We start from the raw sequence: 20,831 nt of genomic DNA, 5'->3' as shown, positions 1-20,831 counted from the left end.
GCAATGAAGAGGCTGACTCTTGAGTGGAGTTTCAAAGGCTGAGTGGTAGACTCATGGAAATAGAATTACAGAACTCATCACCTCCTCGAGAGATGACTGGCAGGAGCTGTGAAGGGGTTCTGACAGGATTTGCAGAAGGCGGGTGGATATCTTGGGAGGAAGCCAACTATCTATCCAAATATGCATTTATTATGGATATGGACTCCTGGATTCCTACATAGTCAGTGGTTTATAATTCATTATTCTAGTTATTATTTTGGTGTCCAAATTGTCCCAGATTGGGCCAGTGGGAGCCCCTTCAAGGTGGTTCCTCTCTTCTGTGACATGCCCCACATGTCACATTCTTTGAGCAGTTTCTTACTTTATGGCATAATAAGATATTCCGGTCTTGTCTTATACCTACCTTCTCTGCTCCAGTCCCGGAATCAGCCACTTCTTTGAGTCGTCCTGGTTTCTGCTAGTGGGAAATGATATTGGAGACCAAGATCTGGAGGCTAGTTGTGCTCATTGCTATTCAAGTATCTTTGTTGCTTGGCCCTTTCAGTGGTTAGAGCTAGAAAATACATGCATGTATATACAAATATACATACATAAAAATATGCATATGCATATATACCCCCCCACATACGTATATGTACGTATGCATGGATGTGCACGTAGGTTCTACATGTGCATGCTTTCTGTCTTTACTCTTTCCCTATTCTTATTAATTTAATTTATTTTTGGAATTTGTAGGCTATTGATGTGCTTACAAAAGTCAAAAATATTAAAAAAAAAGATACACTCAGAGAAGTACCACTTCTTCCCATATCCTTTCTACCCCATTTGTCCCAGTCTGTTCAAGCTGCTATAACAGAATACCATAGACTGGGTGGCTTATAAACAACAGAAATATATTTCTCTCATTTCTGGAGGCTGGGAAGTCCAAGATGAAGATGCTGGCAGATTCTAGTTTGATGATGGCCTGCTTACTGGTGCATTGATGGCCTTCTTTTTGCTGTAACCTCACATGGCAGAAGGGGAAAAGAGATCTCTCAGAGTCTCTTCTTTTAGAGCACTAATCCCATTTGTGAGGGCTCCACCCTCATGACCTAATCACCCCAAAGGCCCTACCTCCTAATACCATCACATTGGAGATTACATTTCAACGCATGAATGTTGGGGGACATAAATATTCACTGTATAGCATTCTACCCCTGACACCCACAAATTCATGTCTTTCTCATGTGTGAAATACATTCATCCCATCCCAACAGCTCCAAAAGTCTTAACTTATTCCAGCATCAACTGAAGGTTCAAGTCCAAAGTCTCATCTAAACATTGTCTATGTCCAACATGGGTGAAACTCCAGATATGGTTCATCCTGAGGCAAATTGCTGTCCAGCTGTGAACCTGTGAAGCCATCAAGTTATGTGTTGCTTCCAAAATAAAATGGGACAGGCACAGGATACATTTTCCCATTCTGAAAGGAAGGAAAGAAGGAAGGGGTGACAGGTCCTGAGCGAATCCAAAATGCAGCAGGGCAAACAACGTTAAACCTTAAGGCACAGAACATTCTTCTTTGACTCAGTGTTCTGCCCTCCAGGCCCACTGGGGCAGAGGTCCCATCTATTGTACACACTGGGGCAGGGGTCCTGCCCCTGCAACTTTGTGGGTGCCATGTTCTGGGTGGCCCTGCCCCACTGCTCCACTGGGCATTGCCCTGGTGGGGGCTCTCTGCAGTGACCCTGCCCCTGCAGTGGTTCTCTGTCTGGGCCCTGCTCCCTTAGGATGGCTCTCCTGCGATGGGATTCCGAACCTGTGGCTCTGCCAGGTGCCTTAGAAATCTAGGTGAAGAAACCCACACCCCCACAGCTCGTGTACTCAGTATGCAGACCAAACGGTGCCACAGGGAAGCTGCCACAGTTTGCAGGGGGTGCCCTCAAGAGGTGCAGCCACTAGGCTGAGCTGCACCAGGGCCTAAATCGCCTTAGGGGTTAGGGTTCCTTCTTCCATTGTCTTAAGCTGATTGATCTCCTTATCAAATGGTCATTTGGCCACACCTTTAGTGTTCTTTCTCTAACAGGCCTTCTCATTCTTTTCAATATGGATGGGCTAAGAATATTCCAAATTTTTGAATTCTGCTTACCTTTTGGTTAACAATTTTGTGTTTTTTAATTATAATTGATATAGAACAGTGTATTCGTTTTAGGTATACAGCGTAATGATTTGATATATATTTTCATATATATATAGTGAAATGATTACCAGAATAAGTTTATTTAACATCCATCACCATATATAGTTACACATTTCTTTTCTTATGATGAGATTTTTAAGATCTACTCTCTTAGCAACTTTCCAATATGCAACACGGTATATTAACTATAGTCACCATGCTGTACATTACATCCTCAGGACTTGTCTTACAACTGGACGTTTGTACCTCTGATAACCAGCAATCTGTTCTCAGTATCTGTGAGTTTGGTGTTTTGTTTTTTGGGGTTTTTTTTAGATTCCACGTATATGTGAGATCACACAGTATTTGTCTCTCTGTCTGGCTTACTTCACTTAGCATAACGCCCTCAAGGTCTATGTGTTGCTGCGAATGGCAGGATTTCCTTCTGAATAACATTCCATTGTGTGTGTGTATCCAGTTATGCGTTGCTTAATGACAGGGATTGGTTCTGAGAAATGCATTGTGAGGTACTTTTATCACTGTGTGAACATCGTAGAGTGTATTTACGCAAACCTAGATGGTATAGCCTACTACACACCTGGGCTATATAGTACCACTCTTGTGGGACCACTGTCATAATATGCAGATATATATATGTCACATTTTTGTTATGCATTTGTCTGTTGATGGACACTTAGTTGCTTCCATGTCTTGGACATTGTAAATAATGCTGCAATGAACATGGGGCTGTAGATATCTTTTTGAGTGAGTGATTTTGTTTCCTTTGGGGAAATACCCAGAAGTGGAGTTTCTGGATCATATGGCAGTTCTATTTTTAATTTTTTTGGGAAGCTCCATACCGTTTTCCACAATGGCTGCACCAACAATTCTGTCTTTAAATCATTTCTCTCTTCTTGTATTTCTCTATAAACAGTCAAGAGCAACTAGGCCATTCCTTCAACACTTTGCTTAGATATTTCCTCAGCCAAACATCAAGTTTCCTTGCTCACAAGTTCCACCTTCCACAAAATGCTGGGACATGAAGACAATTCAGCCAAGTTCTTTGCTACTTTGTAACAAGGATCTCCTTTTCTTTATTGTCCAGGAATATGTTCTTTATTTCCATCTGGGACCTCATCCGAATGACCTTTACCATCCTTATTTCTACCAACATTCTGTGCGTGATTTCTTAGGTATTCTCTAAGAAGATTGAGGCTTTCTCTACAGCTCTCCTCTTTTTTTTTCTGAGCTCTCAAAAGAATTGCCTTTAATGGTCCACTCAGGGCAATGTAGGCTTTTTCTAGCATGCTCTTCAAACTCTTACAGCCTCTGCCCGTTACCCGGTTCCAAAGCCAGTTCCACATTTTTGGATATTTGTTACAGCAGCACCCCACTTCTTGGTACCAATTTCTGTCTCAGTCTGTTTGGACTACTGTAACAAAATACCACAGACTGAGTGGCTTATAAATAACAGAAATTTATTTCTCACAGTTCTGGAGGAAGGGAAGTCCAAGATCAAGGCCCCAGCAGATTTGGTGTCTGGTGAGAGCCTGCTTCCTGGTTCATAGACTATAGTCTTTTTGCTGTGCCCTTATATGGCAGAAAGGGCAAGAGAGCTCTCTGGGCCTCCTTTCTAAGGGCACTAATCCCATTGAAGAAGGCTCCACCCTCATGACCTAATCACCTCCCAAGGCCCTACTTCCTAATACCATCACCTTGGGGATTGGGTTTCAACATATGAATTCTAGGGGGACACAAATATTCAGTCTATAGCACCATTCCTTCCCACTCTTTGCAGCTAACTAACTTCTCTATTTTCTTATTTATCCTTCCTGTGCTTCTTTTTGTAATCATAAGCTGATACATGTACATTTTCTTATTTTACCTTATTTCTTACACAAAAGATAGCGCACCATATATGCTTTTTTGCACTTTACCTTTTTCAGTCAATAAGATCTGGAAATCACTCCATTTCTGTTCATAGTGATTTCCTCTTTTTTTTTTTTTTTTAATTTGCAGCTGCGTAGTACTGCATGTATGTATCAGAGTATATTCAACCAATTGCCTATAAAGGTCTTTTATTTTTCAAGATGATAACACTCACTGTAGAAACCTTCATCTTTGGTGGCTAAAAGCACATACGTGCAGCAGGACATTCTGAGCATCTTGTCAAAAGCTGGGACTCAGTCCCACCGCCCCCCATTTTGGGGTTGGGTGTTTCTGACAACTGGAGCTGTCCGGCAGTCCCCCTGCCACATGGATGCACTGATTTACGTAAGGGCCAGGGAGCTTTCTGGGGTTGAAAGACAAACCTTGTCTGCTGTGGGGGCCCAGACACAAACACGTTTGATGGATGTAGGGCTGGAGGGAGAAGTGGGAGGGATGAGACCCAAAGGAAAGCAGATAACATGGGAGAAGGACAGAGGTACTCAAAAAGAACCCACCGGCCCCACCCTTCATAGAGGACTGTTGAGGCACCCCATCTTCCTGACCTAGCCCCTTGGCGACATGCGTGTGGCTTGAGATAAAGGGGCTATGCCTGCCCATGAACTGAAATATCTGTAACGGGCGGCTGGTCAGAAATCCCTGCTGTGTGATGGAGTGAGAGGGGTGACTTCTTTGCAAAATCAGAGTTGCCATTGGAGTAGAAGCGAGGGGCGGCTCATTAGAGCCGCACCTGTCCTGGACTGTGACAGCTCTGGTGTGGCCACCGGATGGGGGCCTGGGTGCAGGCTCCCCTCGACCCGGCCAGGGGAGTGGAAGAGCTGCTTGACTAACTGGATGCCATTTGAGGGAGAACCTTTGTATTACTCTCTGTGCTGTGGGCATTTCCCCCTTCACTTTGCAAGGGTGACAGTATCGAGTTTCAGCTTTCCCAGTGGTGGCAAAATCATTGGCAGCGTTCCCAGTTACTGACTTTGGGCTTCACGACGGTGGTAATGGGCTTGACAGTGGCAAGACACTGGCAATAGAATCGAGTCCTAGAAGTGATACTTCTGAGATGCTGCTGGCCTGGGACTTGGGTGGTGGGAGTAGAGAACAAGGCTAGAGTGGCTCATGCCCGCAGGGCACTTCCCTGAAGAGTCTCAGGAATATATGGGAGCCCTGACTCCCTGAAAGACTGCACTTCCTGCTCCCACACAGCTGGGAACTTGGAGCCTCGAGATTCAGTCATTAAGGTGGGTGAGACCACCTTGGTACATCTGGGCTGGGGGAGCCTGTGGCATTCAGGTGGCACTTGTGTAGAGAATCACTGTAGAGACCACTGATCTCCCCCCGCCCCATGCAGCCTGCCTGACATCTGGTCAGCCGGCATCATGTTAATTTGCGTTCGTTCCTGTGCTTCTGTGTGCATGCCTTTTGCCCTTTCTCATGTGCTCGCCCCATCCCCTTGAAGGCAGTGGCTGTCTCTTCACTGTCCCTTCTCCCCACAATGTGCCTCTGAACTCAGAGACAGTCAAGCCCCAGGGTTCACAGATGTCTCCTTTTGCTCATCACCCCTAGTAACAGGTGCTCAGATCAGGGCCTGTGGTCACGGGCTCCAGGGGGCCTGACACCCTAAGTTAGGGAGGTAGGAAATGGAGTACTTGGCTGCTGTGTCCCCTCCTCACAGAGACCCTCCCTGACCTCCCTATGAAAATAACACCGCTGTTGCCACCCACTTTCTTACCCTGGCTTAGCTGTCTTCATAGCGCTTTTCACTCCCATCTTTAGCTGTTTATTTGTCTGATTATTGTCTCTCTCTCCCATTGGAATTGAGCTCTAGGAAGGCAGGGATTTCTCCGTTTTGTTCCCTGCTAATTATCCAAGCCTGGAATCGTGCTGGCACGAAGCAGGCCCTCGACAGATATTTGTCGAATGAATCAAACGCTGCTGCTGCTCAGAGTGAGGCCAATGGTGAAAAATCCCGGAGCCCTTTTAGGCGCTCTTGCCAGAAACAAAGAAATTCTAGGCATTTGGCCTTGTTAGTCTTCAAAAAATGTATTCGCTAGCTGAATCTATTGTGGTAATCTTTTCACAATATATGCAAATCAAAGCATCGTGCCGGACACCTGAAACTTATACAGTGATGGATGTCAATTATTTCTCAATAAAACTGGAAAAAATGTCTCTTCTAAGGTGTTCCATGATTTGAAATTCACCTAGAAGGGGTCTATCCTCTTTTCCTCCCCAGTTCCAAATCCCTGGAGGAGGGGCCTTCTTAAGAGGACACAAGGTTGTTGCCCCTGGGGCCTCACCCCACTGTGTGTGGTTCCAGAGCTCACGCCAATGTTCTTGAGACAACAGACTCCATGTGACCATCGACGGGCTGGTCTCAGGCCTCAACATCCCTCCTTTCCCTCGCTGCCCCTTCTCGGTGTTTGGGTGTGCTTTGCTCCCTCTCTGACTGATCCTGACCCCAGGCAGAAGGAATTAATATTCCTATCTGGGTGCTCAGGGACTCTGCTTCAAGTTGTGCTTGCTGGCAATGAGGCCCTGACTTGTCCCCCAATTCTGAGAACTGGGTACTTGCTGCAGCAGGTGCCCAAATCTCATGCTTGGCGTGGCACACGTAGTGAGCTGCTCATGCCAGCCTCACTCTTTCCATGACCCTGTTCAGGTGCCCAGGGTCTGGAGACCACTCTGAGTCTAGTTCCTGGAGACCACCTCTGAGTCCAGCCCCTGGAGACCACCTCTGAGTCTCAGTGCCCAGGCTGCACTACAGGACAGTGTAAGAGCCAGTGTCGGAGCCAGTATGGTGATGGGGCAAGGCTGGGGGTTCAAATCCTACCATCCTTGCCAAGAGAACTTAGACAAATAGGAACAACTCCGTGAGCTCATCTTGCAGGGTTGTTTGGGAGATGAAAAGAGAAATATTAAAGAAAACCAAAAAAGCTAAACCGTAGCTTTTCTTCTTAAGAATGATTGGCTTCTTTGATGCTGGACTTCTTGCTGGTCCCCTGTCGTTTCCTGAGCTCCATGTCCAGGGACCCTGCCCCTTCTCCACAGCTTCCTGCCCTCCTGTGCCCCTCCCCCCAGCCCCTCTGGGCTCCTCAGCCAGATTAAGGCTCTGGCCCTCCCAAGGCTCTTTAGTTTCCAATAAGAACTCACTCATGCTTTTACTGGAGACAGAGTATGTACCGTCACTTCTAAAGCATGTTGCTGTGGTTATTCATCTTGGTTAATAAAGAAGGGCAATTAACCATCAGCCCGTTCATAAAATACAAGTACTATAATTTAAAATAAAGCACAAATGACAAATGTGTTTTGGTTGGCAAGACCTGAAAATTAGAGTGTTTTCAATTCTCATGTGCCCAAACTTTGTCTTCCTGAGGAAGGTAACATAGCTGAGCCAAAAATAATTAGGCCCACATCTAATGAGGGGACCTAAGGGCAAAAAGCTGTGGCTTGGTAGGGTGGGACACTGGTGGTGGCAGCCCAGACACAGGCAGTAGGGTGTATGCTGTCTGCAGAGAATTTAGAAATACTAACACCAACTAAAAGTCAGAGGGCTTTCTATTATCACTGTGCACTGGAAATTCTAGATATCAGTGATAAAACACTCCCTGAAAAGTCTTTTGTTGGTCTAAGTTCTCAATAATTGAGACAGTTACTGTTGAGTGTTAATAATATTTATATAGGCTTCAGAATAGCCAAAGCAATCTTGAGAAAAAAGAAAACAGCTGGAGGCATCACAATCCCGGACTTCAAACTATGTTCCAAAGCTGCAGTAATCAAAGCAGTATGGTATTGGCATAAAAACAGACACATAGATCAATGGAACAGAATAGAGAGTCCGGAAATAAATCCATGCATATGTGGTCAATTAATTTATGACAAAGGAGCCAAGAATATATAATGGGGAAAGGATAAGATCCTCAATAAATGGTGTTGGGAAAACTGGACAGTCACATGCAAAAGAATGAAATTGGACTCCTGTATTACACCATATACAAAAATCAACTCAAAATGGATTAAAGACTTGACTGCGAGACCTGAAACCATAAAACTTCCCTTCAAAGACTTGGATGTAAGACCAGAAAAAACATAGGGGGTAAGCTCCTTAACATTGGTCTTGGTGATGAGTTTTTGGATTTGACAGCAAAAGCAGAAGCAACACAAGCGAAAACAAACAGTGGGACTACATCAAACTAAAACGTTTCTGCACAGCAAAGGAAGCCATCAACAAAATGAAAAGACAACCTACTGAATGGGAGAAAATATTTGCAAATCTTATATCTTATAAGGGGTTAGTTTCCAAAATATATAAAGAACTCATACAACTGAATAGCAAAAGGACAATCCAATTAAAAAATGGGCAGAGGATCTGAATAGACATTTTTCCAAAGAAGACACACAGATGGCCAACAGGTACATGAAAACGTGCTCAACATCACTTATCATCAAGGAAACCACATCAAAACCACAATGAGATATCACCTCGCACCTCTTAGAATGGCTATTATCAAAAAGACAAGAAGTAACATGTTGGCAATGATGTGGAGAAAAGAGAACACTTGTGCACTGGTGGTGGGAATGTAAAGTGGCGCAGCCACTGTGTGAAACAGTGCAGAGGTTCCTCAAAAAATTAAAAATAGAACTATCATATGATCCAGCAATCTCACTTCTAAGTATTTTTCCAAAGGAAACAAAATCACTATCTCGAAAAGGTATGTGCACCCTCAAGTGCATTGCGGCATTATTTACAGTGGCCGAGATGTGGAAGCAACCTAAGTGCCCATCAATAGGTTAACTGATGAAGAAAGATGTATTTATATATATATATATTTATATATATAAAATAAATATATATATAAAATAAATAAATAAATAAATAAATATATATATATAAACACACACACACAAATTGCACTAGTATTCCCCCATTAAAAAAAGAAGAAAATCCTGCCACTTGCGACAACATGGATGGACCTTGAGGGCATTATGCTAAGTGAAATAACTCAGACAGAGACAGACAAATACTGTGTGATCTCACTTATATGTGGAATCTAAAAACACCAAACTCATAGAAACAGAGAGCAGATTGGAGGGCAAAACGGGTGAAGATTGTCAAAAAGTACAAACTTCCTGGTATAAGATAAATAAGTCCTGGGGCTGTAACGTACAACATGGTGTCTGTAGTTAACCACACTGTAGTGCCTATTTGTAAGTTGCTAAGAGAGTAGATCTGAAAAGTTCGCATCACAAGAAAATAACATTTGTACTTGTGTCTACTGATGGATGTTGACTAAACTTATTCTGGTAATCGTTTCACAATATATACATATATCAAATCATTACGTTATATACCAAAAACTAATCCACTAAATTTTACGTCGATTATATCTCAATAAAAATATATATGTGAGCTTCCAATTAGAACAGTTTGATTAGTTATTCTTTAATCAACATTGTATGCACGTGGAAGTCAATCTGGAGAATTTCCAGTTGCTCACGTGCCGCCTGACACACGTGGACTCAGTTTCACAAGTCAGCTCATAACTATTTGGCATTGAGTTTGCTTCAGGTGGAGTTTGTCACCAGCCCCTGGGGTTCCACATATTCCTGCGTTTAAACAGCACACTCTCCATCAACGTGACAGCACAGCAGTTTTAAACCAGCAGCAGATTTTGGGTTACTTCAATTCCCTCTTTCCATGTGACCACTTGGAATTTTTATTTGCGTTTGAAATTTAAAACAACAAAACAAGGTACAAGCTGTGAAGTGTAATGTTTTGGTGCAAATTTTAGTTTGTCTGTGAAATATTTTGCTTAAATAATATCTTTAAAATTTAATTTTATTAATCTTTTAAAAGTATTAATTGTTAATTGTTTTCAAGCTAAAGAATGATTCCGAAAGATGAAATACAACATCATTCGTGCAATTTAGTATTGCCTAAACTTTGCCATTTGCAAACGTTGGGTTTTATTGAAATCCACTTATTAATTACTAGGAAATTATTTACCTAAAATATTATTTTTTATTTTTTATTGGAATGATCATATATATGCGGTTCAATAAAAGAACATATTCACTGCTTGTGTTTCTTTTCTGGCCATTATTATTATTTGTTTTATTTTACGATTATTACTGAAAATAGCTTTGTTGAATAGAGGAAAAGATTTAAAAAAAAAATCCACTCAGTGTGGAATACAGTAGGATGCCGCTGAACACGCCAATGGGAGGCAACTCCTGCTTCTGATGTCCCACCTCGAGGAGCAAGGACCTGTGAAGAGCAGGGCCTGCTCTGATGGATGGGAGGGACGCAGGCGAACCTTCTAGAGGGGGCTGAGCCTTGCTGTAAAGTGGGACAGCTGTGTTGAACATACCTCCTGGGTGGCAATTGCACCACGACCCTGTATTAAGATATAGGTTCGGCTGCAGTAGTGTTACAACAAAATCCAAAGTAATAGTCGCTCATCCAAAATGGTTTATATCTTTCTCCTACAAGGGCTGGGACAGCAGCTCCACGGTGTAGAAACCCAGGCCCCTCCACCCCGTCGCTCTGCCATCCCTGGAGTTGCCGTTTGTGATGGTTAATTTTATGTGTCAACCTCACTGGGCCATAGGGTGCCCAGATATTCGATCAAATGTTATTCTGGGTGTTTCTGTGAGGGTGCTTTTGGATGAGTTTAGTGTTTAAATCAATAGACTGTGTAAAGCAGATGGCTCTCCTTCATGTGGGTGGGCCTCATCCAACCAGTTGAAGGCCTGACTAGAACAGAAAGGCTGACCCTGTCCCGAATAAGAGGGAATTCCTCCTGCCTGACAGTCGTTAAGCTGGGACATTGATCTTTTCCTACCTTCAGACTTGAAGTGAAACATCCGCTCTTCCTGGGCCTCGTAGTTGCCAGCCTGTGGACTGGATTTACGCCATCGGCTCTCCTGGGTCTCCAGTTTGCTGACTGCAGATCTTGAGATTGTCAACCTCCATAATTGTGTGAGTCAATTCCTTATAATAAGTCTCTTTATATGTATGTGTGTGTGTGTATAAATACATATAAATAAATGTGTAATATATACATATGTAACATAATATATGTTATATATGCACATATACACACATACACATATATGTATATATCTGTGTATATATATATATGTGTCTGTGTGTATATATATATTCACACACACATCTTATTGGTTCTGTTTCTGTGGAGAACCCTGACTGATACACCCTTGTTCGTGTGGTCCAGGAGGCCTCATCATCAGATCTGCATTCCAAGCAGTGGGAAGGGAAGATGGGGAAAGGAAGGGCAGGCATCTTTTCCATAAGCCTTGAGCTGTAATTTGCATACATTACTTTTGCTCACATCCCATTGGCCACAACCTAGTCACATGGCCACATCTAGCTGCAAGGGAGGCTGGAAAATGTATTCTTTATTTTGGGTTGCTATGTGTCCAGCTAAAAACTCTATTACCACAGAAGAAGGGGAAAATGAATATTTGGGGACAACCAGGGTTAATGCAGAAGTGTGACTTCCCCCTTTTCTACCCCTGAAGATGGTAGCCCAGCAGCAGTTAATTCATGGTCTGGAAGGGTCACTGATGTCATATCCATCCTGCAAGAAACTGCTCCAGCTGTTGGAACATCTTGCTTTGGGGCTGGGCAGAATGGAGGCAATAAGAAATTTGTGCAGCTCCCTTTTTGGTATTGTGTCCTGTTCCATCCTAGAGACTCTGACTCAGTGGTCTGGGTTGGAACCCACGAGTTTGTAGGTTGAACAAAATGCTCATGTGACTTTTAATCAGGTGAATTTAGGGAACCCTACACGGCTTCCTCTGCTTATCCAGAGCCTGCCTGGAACATGGAGGTTTACTGTGAGGACATTCATGATGACATCCCAGGATAGGAGCTGTGGCATGGGGACTCAGGGGGATTAGACAGGAAGCAGGGAGAGGGGAGAGGTGGGGGTCCAGGTAGCTCTCAGGGTGTGGTACTCTGGGGCCTCACAGCCAGTGTTTGTGCTTCTTCCCTTCAGACTCCACCGTCAACAGGACTCATCTGCCACTTCTTCAGTGGCTTCTCCCTTCTCCTGCCAGTGGCTTTCTTCTTTCCTTTTCTGTAGAGAGAGAGAGCCAGATGGGTTGATCTAACTGATTTCCACACCTGCCAGTTCGCAGGCCTTTGGTCAGCCTAAGAATTGGCTGCCCTTGTCAGGTGCCCACCCCGATGTCCAACCAGGTCATGTGGTTCTAAACAGGAGACGGCGTGGGCCCAGCCTCAGCCCGTTCTGCTCTGGACTCCAGTCCTCTAGTCTATGATCCTGGCTCGGTTAATAAGATGGTGTCTAGTCCCACTCTGAGATATGGCACAGCGAAATGTGGCAAGAAGAAATCTCCAGCTCAGGGCATTGCAAACAAGGTACAGCCATGGAGCACCCATGGGGGTGGGTCTCCACACTGCTCGTGCCCGTGCGTCTGACCTTGCCAAGTGGCTTCTCCCCTGGCTTCAGCGCAGCCTCACCATGCAGCCTCCTCTTCCTCGAAAGCATATGAATGAACTATGAGATCCAACAGCAGGAGTGGGAGATTTATTAAAATAAAAGGGATTCTTAGTCACAGACCCTTTTACTGCACTTAGGAAGTTTACATGATTGAGTGTCCCCGGCTGTGGAGGGGGAGCTCTGAGGATCGGTGGAGGGGAGAGCGAACCTGAGGAACTTTCCCTCCAGCACTGTCAGCATCACAGATGCCCGTCATGTGGCCCTGGTGGGTCGGGGTGGGAGCTGCTTCCTTCTTCCTGCAGTCAGGCAGCAGGGGGAGCCAGGCCACAAGCCAGGGCCTGCCTGGGTCCTGAGCCCTGCATTCCCAGCACCCGTGCCAATGCCGAGGTTGGCAACAAGTGGCAGCCCCTCCCCTCAGCAGGCAAGCGAGGAGAGCTGTCCTCCCAGTCCATTAGCACAGCGCGTGCAGAGCAGAGCAAGGTTCATGGAACTGAGATGGAGCTGGCAGGAGAGAGAGAGCCCCATGGGGACCAGGAAGCCCACTCCCTGCTGCTCAGCCTCCTCTCTCTTCCTCCCAGGCTCGGGCACATCCAAGGAATGTGTTCATCTGGGCACCTATGCTTCAAAGAGATGGAGGAGAGACGGGGCAGAGGGGCACTGAGGCGAGGGGTCATTCTTCTCTGGTACTCTTACCATGGGGCCCTGAGGGAGGGCAGCTGTCAGCTCAGTTAAGGGAGTCATTAGGAGAGAAAATCCGTTTTTGTGCTCACATGGGGTTGTGTGATTGAACTGTGGATACAGGCAGAGGCGGGCTGCAGATCTGTGTTTGCTGGGCGAGGTCCTGAGAGGGCAGGAGAGGCATGCCGCCCACTGGGGTGGGTGCTGTTCTCATCAGCCCGGCCCCCTGGAACCGTCATTTACTCCTAAGTGGAAGGAAGTGGCTCCAAGAGATGCAGATGGGTCTGAGGTCTGCCAGCGTATCAGATGCAGATTAAATTGGAGGGGGGAGGTAAGGAAGCTCTCCATCTTCAGGGAGGATATGAGGTCAGTGGGTGCAAATTTCACGGATGAAAATGACACATTTCCTAACCCAAGTTCGGGTGGATTTTCATACCCATTGATTTAAAAAACAGTCAGAGCTGCTCAAATTACTTTCCTTGTGATGAGAAAAGTGGAGAGACCCTTCCGGCGGTCTGACTTCACTCCGTGACTTTTGGGCAATGGAGGTGCTGTGCTGCTCAAAGCTCTGTGCGGCCCAGGACTCAGCAGGCAGAATCTGCCAGAATCCTGCCTTCCTCGTCCTCACCAAGATCATCTTCCTATAGTGGGATGTGCATGGAGGACGTGCACACAAAACAGGAAGAACAACTGGATCGTCAGAGGAAAACATGCGCAGGTCCACTTATGACATCAAATGGGAGTTGTTTCAGAGGCAATTCAGGTTGGTGCTAGGAAGGGCTTCCCAACCAGTTACAACAATGGCGGCCGTTCCTGGGGGAAACAGCAGTATCCTCTGGCCTGAAAACCTTTGCAAACAGGACTGTTACTGACACCCTCCAAGACAGCTGCCCCTAACATCTCATCTTTCCGCAGGAGTTGGCAGGTTAAAAAACATTTTCACATCCAGTCTCACTTGTTCCTATAAAGTATCAGATTTCATTACACTCATTGTACAAGCAAAGAGATGAGGCTCATTGGTCAAGTGACGTGACCAAGGTCACACAGCCAATAACTGAGGAGCTGGGGCCACAATTCAGCTCTCTGGACTCCATTTCTTCTCTATCTGCCTCGTGCTGTGTCTAGCATCATGTCAGAAGGGCTGTCCTCGATGCCTCTGGAAGGTCCTGCCCAGCAGAGAAGATAGGAAACCAATGACTTGTCTCAGGGCTCTGTCATCCCCTTTGGATCTTTATTCTTAGCCCAGAGCCCTTCCACCAAAACCAAAATTAAGCCCGGACTCAAGAGGTGGGCCTGGAGCCATGGCTGTCCTTCTGAAATAGGAGACTGCAGGGGTGCTAGCTTCCTTGGGCAGGAGAAACACTTTGCCTGCTTCCTCCTGGTTCTGGCAAGCTCTTCCGAGACTCCTTTCATTGGCTGTTTCCCAGCAGGTGCCAAGTGGAGAAGATGGGAAAGTGTCCCCTACTCTTGGTTCATGGGGATAGTCCAGTCTGCAGGGCTCGGAGAGGTATACAGACCAGTGGGATGGATACGTGTGTGCCTGTGAGTATGTGCGTGGTTTGGGAACAGCAACTTTTGCTTTCTAATGAAAAAATACAAGCTTGAAAGGGATTTGTTAATCAACTAAAAGGAGCCTCTGGGATCTCCATCTCTTACGCACAAACCCTTTCCGAGTGTGCAAATGAATCAGGACCACGTGGATCTGATTTCACTCAGAAACTGCACTGGCTTATAAAATCCAGAGAGGAAAGTCACCAAGGGCCAAGTTTGTTTTCATGTCTCTGTCTACCTGCTCCCAGAAGCTTGCTCTGGCCTCTCCACCCTCTGGGGAGAAGGGATGCTTACAAGCTTGTGTGGAGGAGGAGGAAGAGAAGTCCTCATCATGAATCTATCCAGCTCAGACCAGGTGAGCTCCTAGAAAAACTGCATCTGGGCAACCCAAAGAGGGGGTGGGTCCTCCTTTCAAGACACAAACATTCAGCCTGGGAAATGGAGGGGGACAGATGCCTGGATCCCCAGTGAAGGGGCTCAGAGAAGATGGGAGAGTATCTTTGTCCTCTTTTGTGTCTTTCTAGGTCTTTTTCTTTGGGCCTGATTACCCAGGCGATGTGCAGGATGGGGATGCCCTGAAGAACATCCCATGAGAAGGAACCCTGGGGTCTGCCGGGTGGCCCACAGGTGTGCATTGGGGGGATCTTTGAGAAACCCAAGCTTAGCCCACACTTGGTCCTCTCTCTAAGGACTACAGGGTGACACTGCAAGTTGCTGTGGTATAATCAAAAATATCTATCTGGGGGCCTGCCCAGTGGTGCAGTGGTTAAATTCGCACGTTCCGCTTCGGTGGCCCGGGGTTTGCCAGTTCAGATCCTGGGTGTGGACCTATGCTCTTCTTGTCAAGCCATGCTGTGGTAGGTGTCCCATATATAAAGTAGAGGAAGATGGGCATGGATGTTCATTCAGGGCCAGTCTTCCTCAGCAAAAAGAGGAGGAGTGGCAGCAGACGTTAGCTCGGAGCTAATCTTCCTCAAAAAAACAAAACAAGACATATCTGGTCTTTGTCCCCGGTTCCTGGCTCCTAAACCTAGAAGCCTAGGAGCCTTCTAAACTTCACGAGCTCTTAAAAGAGCTCCTAAAACCCTTGGAATCTCCTGAGTGCTAAGAGTGTCTTTTAGCTGCTAACTGGATGACTCTAGTTGGGAGGGCAGCGACGGGGGATGACTAATGGATGGGGGACAGGTGGATGGGGGGATGGGACACAAACAACTAGATGGCTTCAGAATGGGGACTGGTTGCTGGAAAGACCAAGCCATGATTAGCAGGTTAGCACTTTCAGCCCCATCCTATGACCTCCAGGGAGGGGAAGGGGCTGGAGATTGAGTTCAATCACCAACGGCCAATGATTTAATCAATCACGTCTATGTAGTGAAAGCGCCATAAAAACCCTCCCTCACAGGGTTTGCAGAGCTCCTGGGTTGGTGAACATATGGATGTGCTGGGAGGGTGGCCCACCTGGAGAGGGCAGGGAAATTGTGCCACCCCACCCGTTCCCACATACCTAGCCCTAGGGATCTCTTCCTTTTGGCTGTTCCTGAGTTGTGACCTTTGTAATCAACTGGGGATAAGAAGTAAACTGTTTTCCTGAGTTCTGTGAGTCATTCCCCTGAACCGTTGCACTTGACAAGAGTTTGTGAGAACCCCCGATTTATGGCCGGTCAGTCAGAAGTACTGGTGGCCCCCAGCACTTGTGACTGGCATTTGAAGTGGGAGGAGTTTCGTGGGACTGACCCCTGAAACCTGCGGGGTCTGACGCTAGCTCCGGGCAGTCAGGGTCAGGACAGGAAGGGATTGTAGGACACCCCGTTGGTGTCAGAGAATTACAGAATTGGTTGTGCTGTGGAAAAACCACACACGTTTAGTGTTAGAAAGAAGACAATGCATTGCTGGAGCCCCAGCCTTCCCAGGCCCTGTGCGCCCAAACTGACAAGGAGAGGGGTAATACCTGTAGAAAACGACTGGTCAGGGTCACACGAAAGGGCATTCAGGGAAGGCCCCTGTGAGGTGGTGCCAGTTGAACGAAACTTGAAGGAAGAGAAGAAACCAGTCCCATATAGAGCCAGGATAAGAGGGAGCAGCAAGAGCAAAATCTCTAAGGGGGGAACAAGGTGAGTTGGAGGAACACACATATTTAGGCCAGTGTGCCTGGGATTCTGTTAGTGATGGGGAGAGTGAGTGGGAGATGGCACGAGGCTGTGTTGGAGAAGTGGCCTTATCAGTCATGGAAGAGGTTAAGGAGGGCTGGAGTAGATGCTGGGAGACGGGTTCGCAGGTCATTTCAGTTGGCCAGCCATGCAGCTATTGAGCGGTGATCTGGGACTTGTTAGCAGAAATAGAGAGAAAGATCTGGGAGTCATTTGAGAGATAAAATGGACATGGAGATGAAGGACTGGAAATGAAGGCTGAGGGAGAGATTATGGGTGATGCTGATATTTCAGACCTGTTGGAACATTTGGAGAAATGGAATTATCCCTAGTTTAGAGGAAGAGACCAAGGGTCAGAGAAGTGAATTTGCCACAGTCATAACCCTATTGTGGTAAGTAGAATAATACCCACGCACCCCCACCCCACCAAAGATGTCCATGTCCTAAATGCCAGAACCTAGGTATACATTATATTACATGGCAAGGGGAATTATGGTTGCAGATAGAATTAAGGTTGCTAATCAGCTGACTGTGAGATGGGAAGATAATCTGGAATTTTCCAGGTGGGCCCAATGTCATCACAAGGGTCCTTTCAAGGGAAAGGCTGAGTCAGGAGAGTTAGGGTCAGAGTCAGAGATTTGAAGATGCCGTGCTGCTGGCTTTGGAGATGGAGGAAGCGGCTACAAGCCAGAGAGATGTAGGCAGCTTCTAGAAGGTGGAAAAGGGAACAAAACTCTCCCTTGGAGCTTCCAGAAGGAATGCAGCCTGCCAACACCTTGATTTTAGCTCAGCGAGACCCTTTGAACTTCTGACCTCCAGAAATGCAAGATGACAAAATTGTGTTGTTTTAAACCACTTGAGTTGTAATAACTTGTTACATCAGCAATGGGAAATGAATACATATATCTGTTCCAACAAAACATTCAACAGCTATTTATTGAGGGTACCATGCCGGCATTGGCAATGGGTGGTGATCAGGCAGATGGGTCCCTGCCTCGTGGATTTAGAGGTTGGTTGTCTTACTTTCCCAGTTAGACTCCTTGAAAGGCAGGATCAACGTCTTATCTTCTTTCTTATCTCCCACAGGACTGAGTACATGGTGGGTGTGTAGTGGGAGCTCGATTCACGTTTATGCTTAAATCATCAGCTCCTTGAAAGGAGAAACAGCTGCTTTATAGCTGCATGACCCTGAGCAAGTTGCTTCTCATCTTGTGCCTCAGTTTCTTCATCTGTAAAATAGGGATGATAATAGTGCCCACGTCTCAGGGTTGTTGTGAGAATTAAACATGTTAATTAATATACTTAAAATGCTTAGAGCAGTGCCTGGTTTGCAATGAGCTCTGAATAAGTGTTGTCTTTTGAGGAATTGGGAGCTGTTCTAACAGGGCTGGGGTCTGACTGGACCCTTCTGGGTCTGCAGGGAGTACAGGGGAGCAGGGCTAGCTCACTCCACGTGGCAAAGGGTCTCTGCCTCCCAGGGGAACCAAGCATGCCCTCAGCTTGTCTCCCAGGTGTCCAGATCACCCCGCCCTGAGCCCCCAGAGCAGGTGTCAGTCACATCGTCTGATTTGGGGAAACGAAGCCTTGGTGACTGTCCTCCCACTGCAGCCTCCATCCCTGTTTCTTAAGCCCTAGTCCAAGGGCTTCCAAGTTGGAGCCCAGACAAGTCCCACAGCTTGCCTAAGATCACACAGCATATAGTGACTGTTTCTGGGCACAGACACATGTCTTCTATTTCCTGGGAAAGTGCTGGAGCCACAGGCCAGGCTGCTTCTCCCCTCTCTCAGAGAGCATGGGGGGTCCTGACACCCCGACTTCCCCTCGTTTCCCCAGCTGCTTCGGTGCCTGGGTCCTCTGAACTTTGCGAGGACCTCCAGAAGGGTTGGAGACCTGAAGAACCAATTGGCCCCAGGATGCCAAAAGAAAACTGCAAAATCAAAATTAATAAACGTTTGATTACATGTCTACAAAACATGTCAACTAGTCAACTGCCATTTAACTCGTAGCTGTATCTAAATTATAATTAATGGGGAATGTGTATGCTGCTCAAGATGAGTGATACATTGTGGGGCCTCCAAATATCAGGCTGAATAGCACATGAAGTCATAAAGTGACTCTGACTCTCCCCATCTCTGCTTCTGAATCAGAAAGCTGAAGAGGGACAGGAGACAGGGAGCTCCGGGGGGAGGAGCCTAGCTCTGCTCCTGACACAGGGGCTCCTGGACCAAGGAGGGGCAATGGATTTCATGGCCCACCCCTCTCCATCAAACTCCCCATTCTCTGTCTTCCAGGCAGCAGAGCTATGGTTAATTCAAAATGACGGCCAATCTAAACATCATTTGGGGTTAGTTTTAGGGCAGTGTCACAACCCAATACCCCTAGGTTGGACCCCCAACTTTCTTGGGCTCACTCTACCAGCAAAGGACCCAGAGTACCACTTGGGTTGTGAATAGCCCACATTTATTCAACAAATACTTGTGCCAGGCAGTAGGTTCAATGCAGGGGGTGCAGAATGACCCAAACGGACCCCCTCCCTCCATGGAGCTTAGTGCCTAATGGACAAGAATTCCCAGGGTTTGTGCTATAACATTTTCTCATTTGATTCTCAGAAAACCCTAGAAGCAGTCCGGGCAAGCGTCAGTTTGGTTTTATCTCCTTTTTCAGTTGTGAAAACTGGCAGTCAGAGAGGCCACTGAAGGTGTCTCAGGTGGCAGTGACAGGGCCTGGACTAAATCCCTCTCGTGCTGTTTCCACACGCCTTGCTGTTTCCCTGATGCAGCCAGGCCTCTCAACGGTGGCCCTGGGGGCTGTCCAGACACCTAAGGAGAAGCGTCAGGGTGGGCTCCTGTCCTGAGACGCTGGCTCTGCGACTCCCTTTGGGGCTGGGCCGGGTGGCCCCTGCGCCCGGGAAAGGGCTGTGTCCCGCAGCCGGGGAGGTGCCCGCCGGCCCGCCGCCCTGCTCAGCGCGCTCTCTGAACAGCTGATGCTGTCTGGAACTAATTATCTGTTTATTTCAGCCGATTCATTATGTTCTGTGTGAACCTCGCTTCCTCTTCCCAGAGAAGAGCTGCCCTGTAATGTGTTTGAATGCTGCGGGCAAATGTGCTTGCGGGCTGTCTCCAGAGCCAGCCCTGCGCTTCTCCGAGCGCCGCCCCTCCCTCCTCGTCCCGGCTCCAGCGGGGGATGGATGGGCGCAGCCCGCGGGTGCGTCCCCCAGGCACGGGTCCTGCCTGCCCTGCTTTCCTAGGTGCTAAATCACCCCTCCGCCCCCGCCCGGTGCCCGAGCCGGCTATCTCCCGCATCAAAGCTTCCCTGGGCTCCATCAGGGCTGTGGGCTCTGCAGCAAATCCTTTGTCTCCCGCTTCAATCCCTCCCGAGCCGCCGTTCCATCATCCCCCAGCGCCCGGCTTAGCTCTGCTCTAGCCCGTCCTGTGGGCTCTGTCACCCTCATCACCCTGCCCTGATCCTACCATCTGCTCCACCAGCCCCCCTTCCCCACCTCAGCCACCCCAGATGAAAATCTACTTCCAGCTGTCACTCTCACTGGTCTCTTTCCCCACCTGCCCTCCCTCACATCAGATTTTACCACCCAGTGTGCTTGGCTGCGTCCATCCTAGCCGCTTTCTGGCTCTGGGAGAGCACAGGAGGTAAGGGTAATGGGAAGATGGGAGGATTGGGAGAGGGAGCTCTCCTTGTTTCAGCCTCCAGACTCTCCTCAGGTGCCAGCCAAGGTGGGATGACCTCACCAAAGCAAACTGGGAAAACCCTGGAAGCTTCCAGGCACTATGGCCCATCCCTCTTCTCAACTTCTCCCCAGCCTGAAACACTCAAGACCCCAAGGAGTGTGGTTTCACTGTAGGACACTACTTC

General features: G+C 47.1%; 1 long non-coding RNA gene across 1 annotated transcript in view; it reads left to right on the top strand.

The window, feature by feature from the left end:
* The window catches only part of LOC138925098 (uncharacterized), a 70,304-nt gene that overhangs the window by 3,913 nt on the left and 45,560 nt on the right, over positions 1–20,831 (top strand). The window contains exon 2 of the long non-coding RNA XR_011440797.1: positions 10,948–11,078. This is a non-coding gene — a long non-coding RNA (uncharacterized lncRNA). The remainder of the gene's footprint in view (positions 1–10,947; positions 11,079–20,831) is intronic.

The sequence above is a fragment of the Equus caballus genome, chromosome 7 (assembly GCF_041296265.1).
Source record: "Equus caballus isolate H_3958 breed thoroughbred chromosome 7, TB-T2T, whole genome shotgun sequence".
Lineage (NCBI taxonomy): Eukaryota > Metazoa > Chordata > Mammalia > Perissodactyla > Equidae > Equus > Equus caballus.
Note: the sequence above shows the minus strand (reverse complement) of the source record. Positions and strands in the feature narration are given on the sequence as shown.